The sequence below is a fragment of the Triticum urartu genome, chromosome 7A, assembly GCF_056163025.1.
Source record: "Triticum urartu cultivar PI428250 chromosome 7A, HENAU_Tu73, whole genome shotgun sequence".
Taxonomy (NCBI): Eukaryota; Viridiplantae; Streptophyta; class Magnoliopsida; order Poales; family Poaceae; genus Triticum; species Triticum urartu.
Window position 1 is genome coordinate 248642059 of NC_141879.1, and position 9805 is coordinate 248651863.

A 9805-nucleotide genomic window follows, 5' to 3' on the forward strand; every position below is an offset into this window, starting at 1 on the left:
AGATAGATATGAAATATGTGTACTATATGAACTCGAATTCAATTTTTTGAATACACTTGATGTTTATTCCAAATAATAGTACATTTGATGTACTAACTATATATTCATAATCTAAACCATGTTCCAGACGTACATCGTGTTTGTCACACAAAGTATAGTGCCCCGCCCCCTACATTGTGACAAGTATTTAGCCCTGAGCTGCAAAAGCCACACATTAGCCCAAATTATAATCAATGTTCTATATATTATATGTAGTACTAGAAAGATGCCCATGCGTTCCACGGAACATCAACATGATCAAGGAGAGGCCTTATTTGCAAATATGGAGAGGGGTGTGGGTATCTTTTTTCAAAATTGCCATAGTTTCCTTCCTATCCGTCAGATATAAATCGTACGGCCTATATTGCAGGATGGCAGGCACACCATCATCAACAACTCTGTTTTTATAAGAATAGAGATAAAATATATTATATGTAGTATAACATGTTCATAACCACACCATGTGTATCACCGGTATATATATTCATGCATGCGTCGGTTTAAAACACTATGATAAATTCTTCAAATATCCGAATTCGCTTTTTATAATGAATTATGATCTCTATTCGTCTTTTACACCCCACACAGTCCTCTTATCTTTGTAGTTAACACTAACTTTCTCTCGTGCATGCACACGCCCGCATCCCTCTCACCCTCCCTCAACATTCTCTAGCTCCATCGCGCAAATTCGTCTTTTCACTTTAGGTCGTTCACCCATGGTGTGTGTAGGCCCCCCAACTCCTTCTTTACGTCACACATCGATCGATATGCCTCTCTAGCCAGGTGTGCCTACCACAAACACAAGCTTCCCCTCTTCTCTTCTCACTGTCCATGGCTCACTCCCACCACTCTTTTCATCGATCTCGTACTCGCACACTCCTTCCCCCTCGATATAGTATGCCTCTCGCACCACCTCCTAGATGCATCCCTCTCTCTCTATCCTTCTCCCCGGGCCTTATTTGCTTCTAACACATACTTGCATGTATACCGATCGATCTCCCTACATATACCTAGGCCGACTTTAACTATTTTCCCCTCACCCATCGATCGACGTACCTCACAAGTTATGTCTCTTCTTTCTCTGACAAAGGACAATTGATCTTCCTATGTAGTTATGTCTGCTTATCACAGCCATATCACCCCCCCCCCTCATCATTCGTGCGTGCCTCCTGACCCGTCTCTCGCACGCACGTGCACAGACAGGCAACCATTCCCTCTCTTATTGATATTGCAAGCCTGCCCTCCGTTTGTCTAGCAAGCCTCTCCCACCATGGGTGGATTTAGGCCCAAGGCAGAAGGGGTGGTGGCCTGGGGCGTAAGGCCCATCTCCTTTGTATATTTTAACACTGTAGCTACAATAAAATGCTACAGTCAACTAAGCTGCTTGGGCCTTGGCCCAGTTCGCCTGGGGCCTGGCCCATTCCTAGGTCTGCCACTGTTTCCCACCATTTGTTAGAAGCAACTCCACTACCACCCCCTCCAACACTCTAGCTCTGTCTCTCTCCCAACCTTATTCCTCTCCTACACATATGCATGGATGCCGATCGATCTCCATTAATACATAAGGTAGTCCTCTCTCCTCCTCCACACATATACCAGCCATTGTACCTCTATAATTAATTAGGCCTCCCCCCACCACACATCGATAGTCGAGCGCTGTAGGTAGGTATCCATGCCACAGAGACAAACTGCACCTGTCCCCTCTCACGTTCCAGTAGGCCAGCCACTCTATATCTTTGACGTGGGCACACACAAATTCGATGGCACTCTTTATCGATTGCGCGCGCACACACACACATCATCCCTCTCTTCGATTCTATGGATACCTCAAACTAATGATACCTCCACTCTCTTCTCGTGGATCGCCCCCTCTCTATATATATGATATATCCAGGACTCTATTTCACACACATTGCATATGTTACACTTTCTGATTGACCCCCCCCCAAAACACTCACGAACCCACACACTATATCTCTCTATGCTTGTATCTCTCTCACACAACCCCACATAGGTGGTGTACATTCACGAAGAGAATAGGTGCACGTACTCACGCTTCGTGCCCAGCCACACCCGTGCAGGTACATGATGGAGCTCATTTCTGTGCGAAGGTCGTGTACAAAAATGAGTGTGTAGCAGTTTGAACGCGTGTAGCGGTTGTTTACCTACGGAGGTCGTGTACCACGCGTGCACGAAACAAACTTCGGCTTGATGCGCTGGCGCGTTATTTTTAAATAAAGTTATATCGCTCAATGGCACGTACACAGAATATAAAACGATTTTTATGGGGAAAAAGGTAGTCTGCTCCACTATATACAATGGAGCCTTCCTGTCTGGGTTTGTCTCTCTTCAGAGTATCTCACACAAGGCGGCGGTGGACTCTCTCTCTCCCACTGTTGGTCACTGATCCGGCCGCATCCCGTCCTTCGGCGGAAAGGGAGGATGTGCATCGTTTCTCTGTTCGACGACGCCGAGGCAGCACGTCCCAATCTGCGATACCCGCCGTTCTCTCTGACCAAGCTCTGGCGCGATAGGGCCTATGCCACCTGCTCGCTGCCGCAGTATGGGCAGACCCCGCCCGCCGCCGCTCACCTAGTTACATCCCGACGACCCCCAGGTATCCCCTACGGCCTTGCTCCACTGCCCGTCTTCCCACATCGCTGCATGTTGAAAATCTTGCATGTGGATCTTCGATAGTTCTTTGCCCAAAACGTAGCTCGTCCGACGTACTTTCCATATTGCAATCTCGTCCTCACACCGTTTAAGACAAACACAACCGTGTTGTTATCTTCCCTTAGGACAAGGAATATGCTTCTTTTTTGTCGTTGTATGTGTCATCAACTGTTATTGGCCAGTAATTGTCTCCTTTCTACCTCTTTTTTGCAAACAAGGCTATCCATTTCACCTCATTGCTATTGCGACCTTTTGGTGAACTGCACAATTCACTTTTTTCTTAAGAGTGTTTTTGCAGTTGTACTAAAATGTCACATGGGCAATGTCTCTACATTTCGGTGCGACTGCACAAAGGGAGATTGGTTTTGCTCTATCCTCCTCATCCAACTCTGAGCCTAATCTTCTCCAACTAGGTAGTCTTAAGAGAGATTGCAAAGGTGACCGGCTTTTATTTATGTGTTTATTGTTTCATCAGCAGTCCCCTATTATTGTAATCACACTTAATATCTTTGGAACAGGGACGCTCAACTCTATTTTAGTGGAACTGCACAAAATGATCGGAATGTTGCATGCTCCAAATAGCTACTTTTTTTCCCAACATGCCTTGTTGATTTAGACAGAGCTGGGGGACGTTGCTGCCAATGAAAGCATGGATCAATTTTAATTTAACACCTGCTCACAACTTTTGTCTTTAGTTGTGCTATAAATATTAGTTCTCATCTGCTAATCATTGAGATGCATTAGCAAGGAAGTTAGTTTTTCATTGTTTATGAAAGAGCATCGATGGCAGGACACACAAAACAAAAGATGAAAGCTCAGGGCATTGTACAATTTCATGTCGCTGGAAAATTATTTGTATAGTACGTCAATTATGTAAACAAAATGTTGGAAGCTTGATAGCATTGCCAGAAGCCTCTTCAGCATCCGGGTCCATGTGCCATGCACAAAATTATACTCCTCCGTTCCTAAATATTTGTCTTTTTACAAATTTCAAATGGGCATATTTTAGAGTGTAGATTTACTCATTTTGCTTCGTATGTAGTCACTCGTTGAAATCTCTAGAAAGACAAATACTCTGGAGTATATTTAAGAACCGAGGGAGTAGTGCACAACTGCATGGGAGACTTAGCCCGGTCATTGCGCCGCATTAGTAGTGAGTAATGACCAGTCAAATCATAAGCCCCACCTTTCCCACTGTAAGTTGCTGGGAAGAAGCAACCGTCAATACGCTCTTCTTTGAATCCGCTCATACTACTCCATCTGTCACTTCTTATAGAGCGCACTTCAAAAAAATCTCCGGGACCAAGGCGACTAGCAAACGGCCTGAAAAATAGCATTGGTAGTTATAGCACGACGTCTATTACTAGAGGAAATAATGCGTACACACATGCATGCGGTGCTTCCACCCCAGGTACACACATGCATGCACTTACTCCACTCCGTAGTACATCAAGAGGAAATTGCAGACTTGATTGCGGTTACCACGCCCTAATTAATTGAGCATTAAACTAAACGCGTCTAAAATCTCTCTGGTGGTGGAAATGCATTGAGAGTAATGCATCAGAATGAAGCGCGCCCTGTAAACTGTGACGGAGGGAGTAGTATGAAGGTGCAATACCAAGTATGCATATGGCCAGTCGGTCAACGCACCTCCACTTGGCATATCACTGACATGTGGGACCGGAGTGTGAGCAAAGCGACCTCAATTTACGGCAAAATGGCCAACCCGCCGTTCCTTGAGAGAGACAAGGAGCGAGAACACACATACGGGCTCACACGGAGGCCAAGATATATTCAAGCAAGGTTGATCGATATCATCATTACATGTTCGATGTTTTTTAATACTATACTATTGGGCTGCCGTTTTCCACTTTTCGCCCTTTTCCTGAATAAATGTGTACTTTATCAGAGATTAAAATAAAATAAGAGTACAGACGCTCCACCATGCGGTTCTAGTAGTAGTACTACTCGTACTACTCAACCTTGCGCTTGGCTCTTTGCCTCTTTGTGAAGTTGAACAATGATGGTACTCCGCATGTTGGGTACTCCAGTGTATGCCTCTGGCAATCTGACACCGAATAAACTGATGCATGTCCACCGCCTGGGCGAGGGTAGGTTGCATTAGTCAAAAGGCGTAAGTGAGCTTTACCTTGTCCTACAAGCTTCTCCTCGTTTTGCGAGTTGACGGGACACACCAAAAAGTAGTGCTAGTCCATACTCCCTCCTTTCCGGTTAATATGGCTTAATCTATTTTGTGGGTAAATGAGAGAGCTTTATTCACATATAAGCATTCTTAGGACGATCAGCCAAGAGACTGGTCACTAGGAATCCAGGTACCCCGCAAAAAAGAAGAAGGAAGCGAGGTGTTTCATCAAGCCAGCTCTCGGCCACATTCAAAGTCCAGCAAGCACGGTTCGCACAAAGATGCGCCGCAAGGTTTGCTGACCTGTTTACATGCTGAATAACAAAGAAGGAGGAAATATTACCAAGCGCTCTTATTTGTAACAGGATATGAGCCAGAATTAAGTGAGAATTGTGGTGAGTGTTCCATGCAATCAACTTCCATTATCACATTCGAGAACCCTCGAAGAGAACCAAATGTGTTGAAGATTGCTTTATCACATTTTTAAAATATAATAAGAGTGCAAACGCTCCTCCATCCGGTTCCTAGTAGTGCAGTACATACCTCTATAGTAGTAGTACTAGTACTAGTAAACTTTGCGCTTGGTTGTTCGCCTCTTCGGGAAGTCGAACTATAATAGTACTAGTATAGTGTATGCTTCTGGCAATCTGACACCGAATTAACTGTTGCACGTCCACCGCCTGAGCGAGGGAGAGCTTGCATTAGTCAGATGTTTCTCCTTGTCCCGCGAGCCACCGCGCGCAAGCTTCTCCCATCCTGCAAGCTTCTCCTCGATCGGCAAGTTGACGGGACACAACAAAGTAATGCTAGTCCATACTGCCTCCTTTCCGGTTAATATGTCTTAATTTCAAACGATATAAACACACTATCTGTCACTGTATATTTGTAAAAATACGGTCAGTGGAGTTCATAATACGCTCATTGCGCTCAATATATACATTTTCCGGTGTTTATACGGTCACTGGCTCACCCGGCTAAGTATGTGTGTGCATGCACGTGTAGGTTGAGCACTTGAGCGTGACCGTGTGTGTTCTGTCGTGTGCTCGGACATGCATGCATTAGGGCGTCACGCGCATTTTTGTGTCCATGTGTACGTGTGATTGTTGCATGCATGCATGAGGTTGTAGTCCCTCATGTTCACATGTTCATAAGTCAATGCTTTGTCAAAATGTTGCATGCAAGGTTTAATCATTCGTTGTTCACGCATGCATTCCCGATATTAATACATTGGTAAAGACAATTTCTTGAGGAAAACGAGCCGATGAATTGAGTACAAAGGGGACCAATAAGCCAGGACGAAGGGAGTACCAGTAGTGAACCGGAAGGAGGGAGTAGGTACTAGTAGTACAACGCTATGTAACAATGTGCAGTAACAAAATTCCTCTATGCCATCCTGTATACGTGTCATGCAAGAAAATAGAGATAAGTACAAGTGAGACTCGGGAATGGTCATACACGTAGGGGGAGTACGTGTAGGAGCCACTAAGGAACAGTCAAATCACACAGTAAGTTAGTCAGAAGAAGCAACCATCATTTCACTCTTGAATGACACGTACGCAATATAAAATGGTTGATATGGAGAAAAAAATAAAACCACTATATATACACTAGCAGGAGCCAAAGCTACAAGCCTGCTTGCTTGGGTTTCTCTCTTCACAAGCATAGAACGACGGTGGCCACACCGCTGGTCACATATCTGGCCTGATCCCGCCGCTGGGGGAAGGCAACAATGTTCCGCGTAGACGCGGGCGACATCGACGAGGGAGAAAACCCATAGTCGGCGCGTCCCAATCGGGGGTCCCCGCGGTATGGGTTGATGCCACGTCCCAACCGCCCTTCTAGCTACAGCCTGATGTCCCAGGTAGTACATCTTCCTTTTGGAGCCGGCTTGCTCCACTGCCGCAGCTCCCCACGTAGCTTCAACTCCATGTCGATCTTTCTCTACTTCTACCGGCTTCTATTTGTGATGAGTTTATGTCTCATGAACTAGTGCCAGTACTATTATTCTACTCACACTTCTTCAATATCTTTGCCATCAGGGATGCCCAGCTCGATTTTAATGGAACTGCACAAAAGCATCGTATGATCCGAGGGCGCCAGCCGTCTTTCCTTCGACAGGTTCTACCTACCCAGTAAATTAAATCATGTTTAGGGTTTAGGGTTTAAGTCATAGTGACCCCATCAGTAGTTTTTATTTTGTACATACTCTCACAACTTTTGTCTTTAGTTGTGAAGTAAATATTGGTTATGATATGTGAATCATTGAGATGCATTAGCATGCGTGTTAGTTTTCTTTTGTATTTGATGGAATGTTGTAACAGGGCAACCTTGGAGTAGGAATGAAAATGGAGTGGAAAGTTTCCGTTTTTCCGGAGAAAAAATGGAAACGGAGAGAAACCAACGTTTCGTTTTGTTGGATCGCGCCATCGAGCAAAACCAATGTTTAAATCACATCTGTCGCATTCGTGTCTCACCCTCATCCACGGCTCCACCCCACACGGTCGCTCGGCATGCCACTCACCGAAAACCAAGTATACGATAACTTTCCCGTGCACCGGGAAGCGGCGCGGGCGATGCTCTCTCGGCCGGCGCGCCGCTTCAATGCCGGCGCCAGTGAGAGGTCGCGTCCGCTCTGGCCGGGCATGAATGCGGCATTGACCGTTTCAGGCGGGTAGCACGCGTGGGTGATGAAGAGGGTTCGGGTTGGTCAGGAGCGGGCGTGGCAGCGGTCCAGACGCCCGCAAATAAGAGATGTTGTATGTTAATATTGCTGCGTATATAATTAACAACGTAAATAATGTGCCGGTTGGACAAATATGATTGGAGATGGAATTTTACGTAAACACGGATATGTATGTCTATGTCTATGTGTCTGTGCGTGACGAATCTCGCGACCTGGAAGCGGGGGCGCGTATTTTTGATCGAGTTTTCTATCTTGGTACGTTAAAAAATTATTCGCCACTTTTCGTTTCTTTTTTCCGGGAACGCGCGTATTCTATTTAAAACCACTTCTATGGAGAGATTTTTACTCCATTGTATATATAGCCTCTTGTTTGATAGGGTTTCTCGCGTCTCGCTCTCTCACCCTCTCCATATCAAAACAAGATGACAGTGTCCACTCTATCTCTCTCCTCATCGGTGGTCACAGATTCGACCGAATCCCGTCCGCTGCGGGAGGTGAGGAGGTGCAGCATTGACGTTGTCGCCGTCGGCGATGGAGGAAGCCGATGCGCACCGTCCTCTCGGAGCCGGCGCTGGCACGGACGAAGGTCCTCCGCGCCCTTGTTCGCTGCCATCGTGTGGGCAGATCCCACCTGCCCGCCTAAGCGACATCTCGCCCACCTGAGGTATAACTTCTTGTACTGGTCCAGCTCCCCAGGTTGCTACATGCGGGTTTTCTTCTATGCAACTACTCCCCAGCTCCCCATGTATAGTAGCTAGGGTTCGTCGGCTGGTCCAACATCACCTACTATTATAGAGGAAATGCCACTCGAAAAGTTGTCCGAATTTATGCCTCGGTGGAGGTATACATTTTGTTTCGATAAAAAGTACATGGTGGTTGTGCGGTCATTGTCCATATGCTCCTATTGCTACTGCTAATCTAATACTATCACTGGTTAAAAAAAGAGATGCTTTTTTTCTCGGGTATCCTGGTTTAGAGCATCTCCAATAGCTTGTCTATATGGATGTATATACTCGTTTTCCACGACGTGAGCCCAAACCAGGCATCCAATAGCTTGTCTATATGGTCGTCCAAATATACACATCCTCTAAATCGACCTCGACAATGTCCACGCCTGGACAATGTGAAGGCATCGTCTAAACTCCGCTGCAGTCATAATTTCTTCCTCTCCCCAGCGACGGCCCACCTGTCATGGTCCCTGTATATAGACGTTCTGATGCAAAACTGGACGTGTATACGAGGGAATCTTTTTAGACCATTGTCTATATGAATATATATATATATATATAGACATCCAAATATGCACATGCTATTGGAGATGCTCAGTTCCCATCAAGATAATCATGATGCTTCTGTTTGTTGGTGTACTTTTCATTAATTCTTATTGACAATTGAGATGTCGTTGTTAATATTGTACCGCTGCCAAAACAAAGTAACAATACTATATCCGTTTTTTATATTTTTGCAAACAGCGATGCGTATCTCCATACCCGGGCATGTCTTCCTCAATTTTAGTGGAACCGCACAAAATTGGATGGCCATTATTGTTCTGCCTCACTGTCCTCTGCCACGTGGTTCTTCCTTCCTCGAGCTTCATTAATGAGAAGAAACATACCATAGTGAGGATTTGTCGAACTTCATAGGTGCCTCACCCAAACTTGATGCCAAATGGATGGTGCATCACCACGATGACCTATCGATGGTCATGGTTGCGCCCCATGGTTGCGTCGGCTGGTGAAACTGATCGATTTTCCATGAAAAACAAGTTGTCTTCCATCAGTGCTCTTTGCTTGTTACCCACAAAGATGATATCCTTCATCAGTTCACCTTGGTTGGGTTGGAGACGCAGTTGTATTTCATGTTGGTGCAATTTTATCACACAATTGGCTATGAACCAAATGTTTCCTCGAAGAAGGATTGACATTGGTGCTAAGAGCATAAGTTTTGTATTAATTTTTAAGCCTTCTCACAACTTTGTCTTCAACTCCCCTGTAATTTTACCAGCTATTAACTTTGATTAAAAAGTGGTGTGGACTAAAAACCCGGATGGACGTAGTAGCCCTCCATTTTTATTTACTCTGCATATTAGATTTGACTGAAGTCAAACTTTATAAAGTTTGACCAAGTTTAGGCCGAACACAGCAAACCATAATTATTGAGAGAGGGCAAACTGTACATACTCTCAAACCTTTCCGATAATTGAAATTAAAATTCTTTATTTGTACACACTCTCTCACGTTTCCAATAGCTTGGCGCATATGTGGTTG